The sequence below is a fragment of the Passer domesticus genome, chromosome 7 (genome assembly GCF_036417665.1).
Source record: "Passer domesticus isolate bPasDom1 chromosome 7, bPasDom1.hap1, whole genome shotgun sequence".
NCBI classification, from domain to species: Eukaryota; Metazoa; Chordata; class Aves; order Passeriformes; family Passeridae; genus Passer; species Passer domesticus.
The window spans coordinates 46,932,469-46,947,926 of record NC_087480.1 but is presented as its reverse complement, the minus strand read 5'-3'; the positions used below and the strand labels follow the sequence as shown (position 1 = coordinate 46,947,926).

At 40.5% G+C, this 15,458-nt stretch overlaps 1 long non-coding RNA gene across 1 annotated transcript; it reads left to right on the top strand.

Annotated features, from left to right (window-relative positions):
• The first annotated feature begins 2,721 nt into the window (after positions 1-2,721).
• Positions 2,722-12,205, top strand: LOC135304196 (uncharacterized). Its single transcript, XR_010365624.1, has 3 exons — positions 2,722-2,830; positions 3,009-3,096; positions 12,094-12,205. It is a non-coding gene; the product is annotated as an uncharacterized LOC135304196 (long non-coding RNA).
• Positions 12,206-15,458: the final 3,253 nt, after the last annotated feature.

Genomic DNA, 15,458 nt, shown 5'->3' with positions numbered 1-15,458 from the left:
GCTCAGAAGATAGTAGGAAACAGTCTCTCTCAAATATTTGACTCAGCTTGGGGAAAAACTAATTTAATTTAATGCTAGTTAAAACAATCATTGAATTATTAGTTTGGGTAGTGAGAAACAGAGAAACAAACATTCCAACACCTTTCTCAGCTTCATCTTCACTCCAGATTTCTTTACACGCTGCCTGAATGATCCAGTGAGGTTGGGCTTGCAATCAGTCCATCACAATTCTCTGTTTTTCCTTCCTCCTTGCCCCTTTCTTCTGTTCCAGAGTGGGCTCTAGGGGCTGCATTCCTGTCAGAAGTGTTCTTCTGCTCCAGGATGGGGTTTGCCATGGGCTGCAGGGAGTGTCTGCTTTGCTGTGGAGCATCTCTTCCTCTGACCTTGGTGTTCCCTCCTCTTTTCTCCACCTGGCATTTTCTGCCCTTCCTTTAGATCTGTTTTCCCAGAGGTGCCCTATGCATGGCTGGGGGCTCAGCCTGCCCTGCAGTGGGCTGGTTTGAGCTGGCTGGGACCATCTGTGTCTGGCACAGGGCAGCCCCAGCTCTTCTTCCCAGTGGCTGCCCCACAGCCCAGGCTCATTTCTGAACAGCAAGCTTTGGTTTCTTCAGAAGAACCCCCTGCAAGCCAAATGTGAAGTCCTAATATCTTTTTATTTTCCAAAGAAGACTGAGATTCCTGCTGTAAGAACTGTTCCAGCAGAGACAGGTAGCTCATGATAAATTTAACTGTAATCTCTTAAATATATGCTAATGCTTTGCTTTCCATGTATGAGTATTCATGCCTCTTACCCATTGGTGCTAATTATCTAACATACATTACCATAAAACTGGAATTGCGTGAGGTATGTTAGTGCTTCCTAAACTTTATTTCAGACAACTTTCCAGCTTATTCATCAGTAGGTAATTTCATAGCTCCCGGACATGGCTCACACAGAGTAACAGCTCCTTCAGTTTTCTCTGCAAAAATGACAAGACACAGGCCAGCTGGTCCCCCACTGCTCACTCTGCTGAAATGATATTCCCATCACAACTCCTGCTGTAATCACTTCTACTAATCTTGTTCTCTCTCCTTCCCACGTAGATTCTCCAAATCATTACACAGGTTAACTCTCCCCCACCTGCCCACCAGTCACAGAATTCAAACAACGAGCCTCAAATTATGCTGAGAATAAATGGAGATAAACAGCAAACCCAAGGAGACAAATAAGACAAACACCTTGAAAAGGAACCAGTAAGTGAAATAGGATGTGACAGGCTCAGGAAGATGAGAGGGAATGATTTCCTGGAATGCAGCAGCAATTTCGTGCCAGCAGCGATGCGCCAGCTGTACTTGACCTTCAGTAACCTTTATCCCCGTCTCCTACTGCTGCTCCTACAGCTTCTCAGCCTGGTTCTCCTCCTTCGCTGCTGTGGTTTTCCTGGTCAGATACCTTATCTAACTGGTACAGACACTGTGTTTTCTGAAATCAGCCTCAATCTTTCCTGTAAGGGTGCTGCAATCTGTGCATTTCCCCACAGCTGCCTGGGGTGGGATGCAGTCAGGGGGCTCCACGGTGTTGCAGAGGGAAGTCCTTTGTGTATCTTCTTGATGGGTTTGACCTGACTTGGTCACGTGTGGAAATTAACGTCCATCATGAACAGAACCATCCCTCTCAGAACTTCCTTTCAGAAGGATGCTCTTTATTGGCTTTGGCTGGGAATTTTCTGTCAAAGTGTATTTTTTCCCCGGAGGGGTCAGTTCCTTGAAATTAAAGCATTTAATCCGAATGAATAAATGCCAATAAATTCTTGGATGATGCTTTCTGATTTGATGTCTTTTAAATGGGACACAATCACTTGTCTAGTTTCAAATATCTTATGAATAGGATTACAAAATTCATCTTTGAAAAATCGAAATATAAATTAAGTATTTTGGAAGTATAAAAGTGGAGAGTTTCTACTGACATAATTAATTGTGTGTGGTGTGCATGACCTTTGTGCCCCTTTTTCAGTTTTGCTGCTTTGTCTTGGGTTAGAGAAAGTAAGGAGGGAAATCTTGAAAATACCAGCAGGACATGGTTTTGGGTATGCACAGCCGTTCAGGTCTTGTTTTTCCTCATTTGAAGGAAGATAGGCAAAAGGAAATTATCTGCCATGCTATAAGAAGATATTGTAAAAAAAAAAACTTGTTAGCAGAGACCACCAGCCGCTTTGGAAGGGAATATCCCCAATCCAATGATGCTCAAAATATTTCAAGAAAAAATGTCACTTTTGTGTTTAAGCTGTGTATGAGGACCCCAGCTCCTTTGGCAACACATGGAGGCCAACAGGCAAGAACATCAAATATCTGTGTGAGCACTTCATTACGTATTTGATGCAGTGTAGTACATCTCCTAATCCCGTTCCTGAAACATCACTGTGGCTGAGTTGTTTGGTCTCAGTATGCTCTTGTGTACGTCCCCTCATGCACTGTAATATCAAAACACTTTCTGTTACTGAGAGCAGCGTGTGTGTATGCGTGTGTGAATGTGTCTTCTTGTATGAAGCACTTCCCTCTGTCTCTTCTCAGCCTTTCAGAGAAGAAATTTGATTATTTTATAGAATTTCACTTAGTTTGACAGTGTTATTGAGGGCTCTTCAGCTGGAAAGATGAGGTTTACACTGAAGTTTGCAAGTGAGTTTATTTTTCTCTCCTCAGGGAAGAAGGTCCATAGTCCATGTCCACCTCCTCGAAAAGTCATCTCCTCCTCTCAGGAACATCTTGCCTGTTTGTCTGTCAGATTCACTGTTTGGAGAAATGCAGCTATCATGGGAGGTTGTGATCAGAGAAGGGGAAGGAGGTCTCTCAGGTAGATGGGGCCAGTCCTGCAGCGCACTTCAAATTTCAGGGTAGTGACCTTGAACTCGTCTCCGCTCTGCAGGGAGCCCAGCGCAGTAAGGCAGAGCACTGGGGTGAAGTGTTTGCTGTGACCTGCATTGCTGATCAGATGAACTGTTATGTATAGCAACACTTGGTGTTTTTTGCAGGATCCATAACTTCACTCCTAGATCTGATTTGAAGTGGTGGAAGTGTCATGTGGTTTGCTATTTCACCAGACCTAATAATTGACTGAAGGTAAATGAATTTTGTGGCTTTTCCCCCCCTCTCCCCGTAATTTCTTTTACCATCACCTAAGCACAGGAAATTTTTGTATGGTCTATAATAGATTAATTTCTTATAACTGATGGGAAATTGTTCATTTACACCAAGTAAATCTAAAATACTATTTTTAAGTATCTTATAGTATGACAGTTTAGTAAGCCTGTATGCTAAGGAAACATCATATTAGGAGTATAACAATGTCTGTCTCTGTTAAGATGAAGCTATTTTAGAAATACAGATAGTGTGTGTTTTTCTGGCTTTGTTGTGAAACTCCATTGTGCTTTCTCCATATTCTTTGTTTTGAATTCAAATGAGGCCATAGGATATAGTTTGTCTCATTGATCCTGCCAAAGGTCCCCAGAAACCTGCAGCCTCATGATGCAAAATGCTGATCTGGTACAAGCTCGTTCTGCTGCTCCTCTTCCTTCAAGCATCGTTGATGGGTTATTTTTCACATGGCAGGTTTTAGGCTGGAACAGATGCCATCTTTTGTCTCTAAGTTGATCTCAGCTCAAAAATATGTCACCAACTTGGTATTGGAGGCTTTGGTGAGCTGCATAAAAAAGTTATTTACCTGGGCTAGTCTGGCTTGAATTGTTCCTCCTGTGGGGTGCAGTAGAGCAGTGATGTGATATTAAAGACCAAGGGTGGTACAGCAGCCTGGCCACTGGCATGAGACTCACCAGTTGTGCTATTGGGGCTTGCCTGGCAGTACCAACACCTGCCTAAAACAGAATTCATAGAAGTATGTCCAAATTCACTTGTGTTTAAACATTATAAAATAGTGTATGCACCCCATGGACTATGGATTTAGATTGAGAAGACAATTCATAACCCTCACAAGGAGAATAAAAAGTCAAAGATCTCTTGCATGTTTTTTTGTGACATCTTAACTAATCTGAATTTTGTATGTTTGGCTTGTGATTTTCAAGCTCCTGAGGTTAGAGATGGTGGGATAGACAGTGAGCAGGAATCAGCACTGGTGAAATTCCACAAAAACCTACCAGAGTCACACTTTCACCAATATCAAATATATTGTATAAAATATTTTCATAGGGAGTCAGCAGCTAATTAATTTGCATTCATGTACATTGCTGCAGAATTCAACAAGATTTCAAGTTTTAAAATTAAATTTAAAAAAAAAAACATATTTGAGAGAGCTCATCAGCAACATAGAAGTTATTTGCAGTATTCTTTGTGTAGAATATATGTATATTATCCTCACCTACTGTGGAATATCTTCTGCCATGCTTGTTATGTGGCTCTAGACTCCCATTAACTGAATCCCTGGTGAAAAACCGTTTTCCTACATTATATTGTAATGCTCTTGTTAATGATAAATTGATGAAGAGCTGCTTTTTTAGATTAGGTGAGTGGTCCTTTGATAATGGGGTTGGAATCAGGCCAGAGGTTTTATACTACTTTGCCTGGAGGGTGAGAACCAACTAAAATATTCCTTTCTTGTGTTCTGCTAGAAAATGAGACAGTCAAAGAATTTCAGCTTTTAATTTTAAGAGAGCAGTTCAGTAGTTTACATGGTGGGTATTTTTAGACTTTATCTTTATCTTGCCCTCCCCATATTTCTAATGAATTATTAAAGAAAGGTACTTCTCATGTAATTAGAGAGCCAAGCACCTTTTAAACAAGACCAACTTCTTACATTTGAATTAACTAGTTTCATTTTCAATGGCAAAAGATCATGAGGCAAATACTTTTGCATGTTTCAAAGTTAAGATCAATTGTTCTCCTTTTCTAGTTTCAAATGCACCAGCTTAGTACTTTTGCTGTATCAGAAAACTGTTAGAATATTTATGGGTTTTATTTACATAAAACCCAAACATTCTCTATTACCTTCTTTGGACAAGGAATGTGCAGTGGATTATTTGATCCGTAGATTTTTCTTGCTATTAGCATTAATATAGTAGAAATTAAGTGAAAGTAAAATAGATTTTTAAAGGGACACATTTTATAGCTTCCAGTCTTGGCTCTGATGGTCTTTCTCAGCTCTGTACCATGCCCTTTGGGAAAAAACACGGAGCATGCATGCTCATCTCTTTTGATCATGATTTGACAAGGTCATGCCTTGGTAGGATTGGGCTGCCTATTATTATCTTGATGTTGTTTTAAAATTTAGTAGTATATGGAAAAAAGGGAGGACAGTGGAATTTTAACACACCCAGTTGATGTAGGAATCTCTTTGCTTATTGCCTGATGGAGACATAGGGTGTGTAAATGTGAACTTTATTGATGGAGAAGAGAATCCTAAAATGCTATTACAGTAAAGCAACTCTAGGTTAAGGTTACAAAATTGGAGTCTGGATCTTTATTTTCATGTTGAAGTTTAGGTCTTTGGTTTAGTCCTCTATGAAAAACAAAGATACAAACAAACAAAAGAACCATAAAACAAAGTGTAGCTTATTTTACAGCTAAGAGTTTAACCCTTCCAGTACTTAGAGTCTCAATCAGAAGAAAATGAGATTTTTTTCTTGTTGAAGAATTTCTTCAGCCTTTTAGATAAGAGAGGATCTAATCTCATGGTAGGAGTGATTCGCAAATCCCTGATTTGCCTTCTGCTTTCCAACAAGCCTTTGTGTGATGATCAGAAGGAAAATTCAGTTCTGCATTTAAGCTTCTGTTCTTCAGCTTAGGTCCATGGTCTGCCTTCAGTTCATATTCTTGCTAACTCACTGACACTCAAATCCTCTACACTGACTTTCATTTCCAGCTCAGAGAGAGGTGCCTGGAATCCTAGCACCACCTGGACAATCCCAGCACTACCTGGCATATGGGAGTCATTTGCTCCCATATCCTCATGAAAAGACAGTGTGTATCAGGCTCCAGCCTTGATCAGAGTGGCAGTAGAATTATGTGACGGCAGCTCTATGGAGGAGAGGAATAAAAAATAAGATTTTGGGGCCGTTATATTTCTTTTCCAAGGGTTCACAAAAATTCTCTTGTCATTAGCTTGGAATGTTGCTCTTGAGGCCATTGCATCCCATGGCAAATAGGAGATGTGTTGCTGAAAGAGGGGTCTACGTATTTTAATTGTGCTGCCTTTGTTCAATTTGCCTCTTCTAGGTAGACTTTGGTACAGCTTCCACCAAATTGTTTTGTCAGTGATGTGATCTCTGTTGCAACTGGGGAGGTAAACGTGTGTCTTCAGTTTAAAAAAAACCAAAACAATCAGCAACAAATCCTAGTTGGAATTCATGAGTGTGTAGTTTCTGAATACATAAATGCTTTTTTCACCTGAAAGTTTGCCTTACAGGACAAACATTATCCCCAGTGCCCTAGCCCCTGCAGGGGAAAGGGTGCAGAAATCTAAATATTATGTTTAAAATGATCCTGGTTGTAAAGAGCTAGAGCCAAAATACCTGAAAGACAGCTTTCGTACCCTGATATTTGTTTCAACCTGTGAAAAGAACAGTGGCTGAGTGCTTGTTAAAGGTATATTTTCTTTTAAGTTATATGGAGAGAGATGTCAACTATTTACCATAAATATATTTATACATTTGAATATATAAATGATAGTGTTACTTACCTTTAGTAGGTTTCCCACTGACAGGTATGCTCAGAAAACATCTTTCACTAAACCTGAAATGTTGATATAAATATCTGAAGAAAAATACTAATCACAGAATACATTGAACAGACTTACTGATCTTGTATACCTGGAAAAAGATTTTCAAACAGACTTTGTCAGCTCAGCCTTGGCATTCCTTGTCAAACAAAAGCATGCCTAAAGACACATTTCAAAAGCAGACAATACAGCACTTGCTAACCTGCAGAAAATCGAAAAGGATCAGGGAGGCAGAGAACAAACAGAATAGGTAAGCAATAAGAAATGGAACACAGCTCTAAAGAGCTGTTTCAGAGAGCCAAATATGTTTAAAGAAGCCTACATTAATAATTAAACATCAGTAAGTAAAATTCCAGTATACTTTTTTTGCCACTATTGTTTTAAGATTTGTAATATAGAAATGAAATTATTGATTTGGTATCAGTAAGAAAGCATAACTGGTGTAAGGGGAGGAAGAAGCAGATGGGGGGAAGAGAACGAGGCAGGAGTATTTTTAGATGCCAGACTAGTCTGGAATGTTAACTTTCTGTAATAGAAAGTCCATGCTTCAGTATTCGTCCACTTCAGTCAGCTGAAAATTTGGGTCAGGCAGCTGTTATCTGAATTGACAGCAACTATCTGATTAAAAGTAAAATGCTCTTAAAAAAAAAAAAAAAGAGAGAAGAGAAGGAGAGAGGAAAAAAGGCTGTGCTGTGTCACATTCACGCCACTCATATTGCTTACGTTGTGTCACACCGTACAGTGATTTGACGCTACATAACACAACATGACACGAGTCACAGTTCACTGCTATCCACATTACACTCAGGTAGTTTGGCATGGCTCTAACTTTTGCTTTACTCTCATTTCCTATTCAGTGCACTCCACTTAGGCTGGTTGGTTAATGCAGACAATTGCTACACACTCAAAACTAGAGTTCCCTACCCAAATACATTTTTCATTGGATATTAAAGTGGAAACTTCAGTGGATATCTTTTGCACATCCATATGCAGCTCCTTTGCTCAACATAGCAAGGGCATTAATGACAACTTACACCTGAAAGGGAGGAGTTAAGGGGAATTTCCCATTGGAAATACAGCTGTAGCAATGACTTTCTGGGTTGGAGACATACTCTCTAAATGGAAAATAATTAGACTTTTTTTCTGCCACCAGAGACACTCCCAAACCAAAACCTCATATTAACCTCCCAGCCTTCACTTCAATTTCAATTTGAATTGAATACCTTTCTGTTTCATAAGGATGTGAAATATTATTTCAGATCTGAATTTATAAGCAGTCTGTAGCAGGTTGAACCAAAGCTCCACATCTCCCATGCCTAGGATATGGGCAGATCACCATCTTTTCAGGGCTTTGCACTTTAGGTCTTGCTGTTTAATCAGATGTTTCCCAAAAATAATAGTCTATGTTGTTTGTGGTCACCTACCTCAGGCAACCAGCATCAGCCCTGGAGCACAGTTAAATTGCACTGTTGCTTCCTGTAATGAATTTCTCAGCCTGTCAGAGCATCTCATACATCTTAGCTTTGTTCTAAACAGAAGTAGAGAGGAGCACAAATTAACAGGCAGCTTTGTGCTTCTTTCATTTTTATTGACAGCATCCTGAAGTTCTAGATCCACTTAGCACCTCCAAAGAAGCGATAAGTGATTTAGCTTTTTGGGGACAAATTGGTTCTATTAACTCTGAGTGCCAAATTTACCAAAAATAACTCATTAGCTGTGCATTATGATTCACAGGGTGCTCTGCTCTTGGCTAGATCCCAAAAACCACATTTGTGTACAAATGTTCCTATTATGGGGTGTGAGACTTAATAATGGCATACCATATGCACCAGTGCATTTTTCTCTTCTAACAAAGCAGTTTTCCTACCACAGATGAGAAGTGACCAGGTTTTGAAGGGTTAAACATATTCCAATGTGATAAAACCTGAGAGACCACAGGAATCAAGCTCGCATTCAATTTCCCTTTTTCTGTTGCTACCACTTGAACCTAATATTCCTTCTTCTACATTTAATGAGTGAACAAGAGAGCCAGCAGAAAAATTTAGTTAAGAATTTGGGTTCTGCTGCTAAGTTTAAGTTTTCTGGACAACAAAAGTGCTCATTATCTGTTCCCTTTGAAAAAAGCTGTAATTCACAATCAGTTCCTGTCCCACAACTGGCTTCTCACACTTTGATGGAATGGGTTCTTCATGACTAAAAGTTGTCTGATACTTTGCTAAGAGGGACTTACTTTCCTGTGTGTTTAAGAGGAATTTGTGTAGTTACAGATCTGGAAGAAAAGCAGTAATGTGAAAAAGGCTGTAGATTGATTCTGTCTCCTCATCTCTTGGTAGTAAAGGCAAGGCTGTGATTTCCCTTTGTTCTCAATACTCTTGGTGCCTTGTGCCTAGAGAGCAGAGACAGAGCAGCCCCTAAGCAGCATCCAGTCCTTATGCTAAATGGCACTGAGCAACTGGCAAAATGTGTCTCCAAGCCAAGATAAAAGATCCTTTCCATAATCCAAGGAACAGTCAGGGAAACCCTCCTTTTGACCCACCAGTGACACAGTGAGGGTGATGACTGTGCTAGTGGGGCAGCTGAGGCACTGAGTGTCTTGTCCCTGCTCCACTTCAAACTTCCCCTGTGGCCTTTGGCTGGCCATTTGGGGCACACCTGCAATGGCAAAGTCATTCCTGAGTCCTGCACCGGCATTTATTCTCTCTTGTCATTCACCAACTCCCCCATGCAAGCATTCTTCCTGCTGTGGACAGGGGTGTAGGAGCTCTTCCCATTTCCTCTTCAATGTTTCTAATGCTCTGTCAAAAGGCTTTTATTTCTGCTTCTTAACTTGGTAGCTGGAGTTCTGCCTCCATGCTTCCCCTTCCCTATTCTCTCAGCACTTTGCTGATTAATTGAGTTTTCTCGTGTAGTAAGCTGAAGTTTTTCACCACATAAATGATTCATCTAAATAAAGTGAAGTTATTGAGCAAAAGTTAAATTGGGCTTTAATTTGCCTCAGGTCTCTTTTGAGCCATCTCCTTGCTTGCTCCTTTTTGTGGAAATGTTTCCCTCTTTGAACGTGGTTATCTTTAAAATACTATTTGAAAGAAAAGGAAAGATATAAAAAAAGTTGTTTGGGCATTCCTACAGCTGGTGCCAGGTCCAGGAGGTGCGTGTTGTCTGAGGAAGTTAGCTGCTCCATGAATATCCCATCTGTCTTTATTCAGGTCTGATGGCTGAAGGGAAATGGGGGAAGAGTATGGATGAACAGTTGAGACGAAATCCTGGTTCCTTGATTTTCACCAGTATCCCTGCTTCAGTCCTGTGGCCAAAGGGATAAAAACATTGTCTCTTCCATTTTGCAGATAATAGTTTTAATGCTTTTGTCCCTGGCCTTCCAAGAGGGCAGCTGTCCCTTAACCTGTCCTCTAAATCCTGAACCTGCAAGTGAGGGCCCTCGAGGTGCAGCATGAAATCTGCTGAAAAATTAGATGCAGTATCCTGAGTATTATAGTTACAGGTACAGGGATCAGTCACATCCTAATTTTGACAGGCTTGTGTGAGCAAAGGCTGTTTCAATACCTGAGACAGCTGCTTCTCATGATGTGGTGTGTCATTACAGAGATTCACACACAGACTGATGCTTCAATACCCTGTCACCTTTGCTTGAAAAATAAGGTCATACTGTATTCATCATTTAATATTTTATGCAATTAAAATATTAAATTAAGTAACAGTGTGTTGGGGCATGTGTGTTTGTGTATATGTGGTATAAATAAGTATAAATAAACAAGTATTAGTGGTGCAATAACACTGAATAATTTATCCAGACGAAATGAATTATTTTCAGCCTCTTAGTCTTGAAAATTTCAAACTGAATTCCTTAAGTTCATTTAAGACTTCCTTTTTTTCCAATAGGCATGTTGTGGTGACAGTAGCTGTGATGTGGCAGTGTATCATAACTAGCTTAAGGATATGATGGCTGGACAGCTTCCCCAATTTCCCCACTTTCTATCAGAGAGTCTAATGAGAGATTATACTTCTGTCTGCAAAATATTCTGCTTTACTAATCAATAAAGTTAGACTGTATAAGTCCTAGTTTCTGATGGAAGTGATATAAGTGAGAGCAAATTAATACAGAGCCCAGAGGATCAGTGAATACTAGCTAATAACCCCCCTCAAGTATCAAAGTGAGACCAAGTGGAAATGGAGGATGGACTGATCAGAGACAAACTGATGTAAGTGGCCATAGTAGTAGCAATGTAAAATGCCTTAGAATGTCACTGCAGAACAAGGTTTGTCCAAGATACTGCAGCAGGACCAGAGCACTGATAAGACCTTGCAGAACACAGAGTTTGCCTGTGCAGTGTCACTATAATCAGAGATTCCCATCATGGTATGGTAACCTTTTGATTCTGATCCACCCCTTTGCTTCAGTGCTTGCCTTGGGCTGCACCAGATCCATCTGGCTACCTGTCTTGCTTTTCCCACCCCTGTCATAAGGACTCCTGCCAACTGCTTGTCTCTCAACATTCAGCCTTTACTGGCCCTGAAAGCAGTGCCTTCTGCTACTCGGGGGAGACAGCACTGAGGAGCAGTGAACTGGCAGATTGACAAATAAGCTGAGACTGACCCAGGGCTGGCACCCTCCAGAACTCGCTTATATTTTCGTGTTGGGCATGATTATCTCTAAGTGTGGCCCTGATTCCAGCTGTCATTTTAGGTCAGATGCATAATATCAGTTTACAGAACAAGTGTAGCTAAAGGACCCTCATCCCTTATAGCCAGATGGAGGAAAAAGCTACAAACAAACAAACAAAGTAGGTATCAGGAATGCTTGGGACATGCTGTGGCTCTCTGGCAGTCCTTCAGCACAGGAACCTGAGTAGTGGCACCAATTAAAATGGTAACCTACCCTGCAACAGTCTTCTGTGAAACCACTGTGTGCTGGAGAAATTAACCTGAATACATCGACAGCACAAAATTTTCTTCTCTGGTACAACTTGGGATATATTTGCAAGGTAAAGAATAGAACCCAAAATACTTGTGGCAAAAAGCAAAGTATCACACTGAGCAAACCTTCCACACAGGCTGTTCAAGAGCCTTCTGTTTATCAGATATTAGCACTGATCTTGTAAACAAGATGTCCTTTCTGTGAGGAGACTGTTGCTACACAAGGCAAGAACTAAATAATTTATTCCTTGTTGATGTCACCTTAAAATAGGTTGGGATTTCTCTTTACAAAGAAAGCAGAAATTTTCTTTCTCCTCCTCCATGTAGCTTTCATCCAGTTTTTCTTTTTGTAGAACTTCTCAGAGCAATGATCCCATGTTTGACAGGTCTGTGCTTCCCCGGCAAGAGGAAATGGATATTACAGCTTCCCTTCTTAGACCAGTCCCTCTTTTCCCCAGGTTTTTTGTCACTGGCCACATGCTGCTGAAGAGCTTTCCAAATGCATCCTGCCTTGCTCATCTGGCAGGTGCTGGGTTTACATTCCGAGGTATCCTGAGAAATCTTCTGCTGGACCTTTTGTGAATGAAGACACAGGAAAGTGAGGTAACTCACTTCACCTCTCATTGCAACTTGGAAAACTGGATGAATGTTTTGTCCTATGGCTACACCATTCCTTCCTATGGGCTCCTGCACTCAGCTGTGTGTGGGTATCTCAGGCTAGAACCGGGTGGTGGTTTCTTACTGCACTCCTTAGGCTGTATGTCTTGTCATCCTCTGTCAATATTGAATAGTTAACTCCTGAGAAAATAAGACTACTTTGAAAGACAGTAATTACATATTTGTTCTAACGCTCCTAAGGATTGGTTCCTGCCCTTGGGTTTTAGACCATTCTCCTGCTGTCTGTTCTGTTTTTCCCAGGGAGCTGTTTCAATGCCTGCAGCTCTGCTACAGTCAGGTAGTGATTAGAATATATTGTCAAATGTTTTAACTTTTTTTTTTACTGTTGTGTCACACAGCTCACCTGCCAACTTGTTTCTTGTTAATTCAACTCTTCTCATCTGCTGCTGTTTCTGCACTTACTTGTGAGGAGATGAGGTGACTGAGATTGAACAGGAGATAGCAGCGGTAGCTGAAGCAAGATGAAAATGAATGGTATTTTCAAATCCTAAGCAGGGCTGCAGAGGCTAATAATTACATTAAAAAGGCCCTCTGCAGGTAGGTGCAAATAGGCTAGTCTAAACAAGTGCCACTATTTTAATGTGGGCTGTTCAAGACGATGTCATTACCTGACTAGACTGCCACCTTTCACCTCCAGCCATTGTGCTCTGTTAGATCTCACTAACAGGGAGAGTGCAGAACTTGTTTGCAGGGGATTTGTTGTCTCACGCTCAGAGGCAGCTGAGAGACTTGCCAAATGACAGGAAGACGCTTACATTCACAAGGTGTGATTGCCTAAGTGTTTGACTGTGTCTAATTAGTTTGCCTTTGCTGGTTGGTATCTCCGCAGTCAGAAGCAGATTGACTCCGCAGGCTTTAAGCAAAGAGGTCTGATTGGTGTTATTATCATTTGTTTATTTAACCCTCCCACCAGCCATGAAATATTCCCTACAGAATGGCCTTTCCTCTGTCTTTAAAAAAGGCTTGTTTATGGCTTGTATTGTGATGAATGTTTTCTGCCATAATCTCAATTTCAAATTGTAATTGCATTTCTTTTAAAAATCTCTGAAACAGTATTAACTTTTTGAGCTTTGAAATATGAGCAATATCTGATTACCTTCAGAAGCAGGCAATGTTAGCTTAATAAAACCAGAAATTCTTTCAACCTCTGTGTGTGAATACCTCTTTGGCCAAGCTTCTCTGGGAATGAAGAATCAAAATGCTATTTTGTGTCCTTACCAAGTGATTCCTATAATGAGAAGAAACTATTAAACAAACAAACAAACAAAAACCCAAAAAACCAAAACCAAAACAAAACACACAGAAAAAAAAAAAAGAGAACAAAAAATAGATCTTGAAAATCTTCATAAAATAATAGATAGCCCAAGAAAGTTTTTTGGAATGTGAGTGAACAGGAAAGCAGCTTTCTTTCATAATGCCCTTCTGTGTGTCTGTACCTCAGAACTGCAATTCTACCGTGCAGGTTTTCAGAGATGCCCCATTCTACAGTTAGAGCATGACACCCATTTCTTAGCCAAAAAAAGGTCCAAAAGGTGATTCCAAGGAGAGAAATAGGTTTTCTTTGTAATGAAATTCCTTTGCCTTTTTCTTGGAGTACTTACAGGTAACCTTTCAAATGTACCCAAAAAACCTGCAGGGTTTGTAAAGTTTTGGTGCTCTTATCCCAAAGACACCACTTCTAATTTGAAAAGGAAGGAGAAAGTTGATATCCAGAGTCTCTGGGGTTGCCTTGGTTGACTTTGCCTGATGCCTATTCTGTTTCAGTGCTTTGGATGTTACCACTTTGAGATGTGTGAAACTTGCAGATACCAATGCATGTCTCCTCATTTGAAGGGCAGCTTACACCCTTGGCTATTCTGCTTCTCCTCTTCTGAATTCTGTTTAGCCTCCATGGTGAGGATTTCCACACTGGCTCAAAACTTGCTTTGGTTTCCAGTACCATTCTCTTTTCCTTTTAACTGTGGAATAGATTGGCTTCTTCAGCATTTCCTAAAGGTAACTTAAATTATCCTCAGAACTGTGTCAAATTATGGAAGCAATCCAACACATGTAATCGAAAGGATAGGTCACTATTCTATCAGGGAAAGTATAATCAGATTAAATATGCCTATCTAGATACATCTTCCCCTACTACATTATTCGTAGAAGTTCCAAGTAATAAGACCTGTCTTAGCATCTCATAATATGATGCAAATTTTATATGCAACTGGTATTATTATATCCAGAGATATTATTCTGAATCAGTTAAAACACAATGAGGCACAGAATATGAACTCTGTCTCAGATTTTTAGACTCCTTTCAGGGCAGACCCCCTTTGGCCCTATTTCCTCCAGGAGTGTGAGATGCAGAAGGAAGCTGCATCTTTTGGGGATGGTGTGTGGGTTTGTGATTCAGCTGAGTGTGCCATCACATCTCCAGCCATCCGGTCTCAACTGCCTCATGATCTCAGCAGGTCCAAAAGGACAGTGTGTGGCATCAAAGGTGAGGTATCCTAATTACACTAATATTAGGAATAAATTATTTATGAAACTAAGAGCAATCCCAAATCTTCATTTTAATCAGGAAGTTAAAGATTAGTTAATGCTGTAAACTGGACACGTCCTCTTCCTTAGCTAAGCCTTTCATCAGACTTCTGCTAGACTTCTGCCTGTTCCACCTACTCTTAAAATCCTCTGAGTTTCAGGACTACTTTGCAGCAGTTGGGAGCAGTTTTTATTTCATGTGCATGGTCCCTCTTGAGCTTGCATGATCTGGGGCAGGAGGGTGCAGAAAGGAAACCAGCCACTATCCTCAGTTTTGCTGTCACCAGGGCATGGCTTACAGCTAGCTCATTCTGTGAAACAGAAATCAGAGTTGCCCCCTGAATTCCCATGTGTTAGCACAGCATGTTGCTCTGTACCACTGGGCCAGACTTGACTAAACTTGTATAATTGTAGTACCATGTTAGCTTTTCCTAAGTCTTGAAAGATTTTTCAGCAGCGAAGAGGCTAAGGTCCCTAAACCACTATTGCAAGAGAGCAGCAGAAGAAAATATAACCTATCAAGTTCCCAGATTAAAAATAAAACAAACTGATATTTTCCAGGGCTTTTACTAATTGTCACTTCTCTGCAATGTTACACAACTCCCATGTGCAAATGGACTTA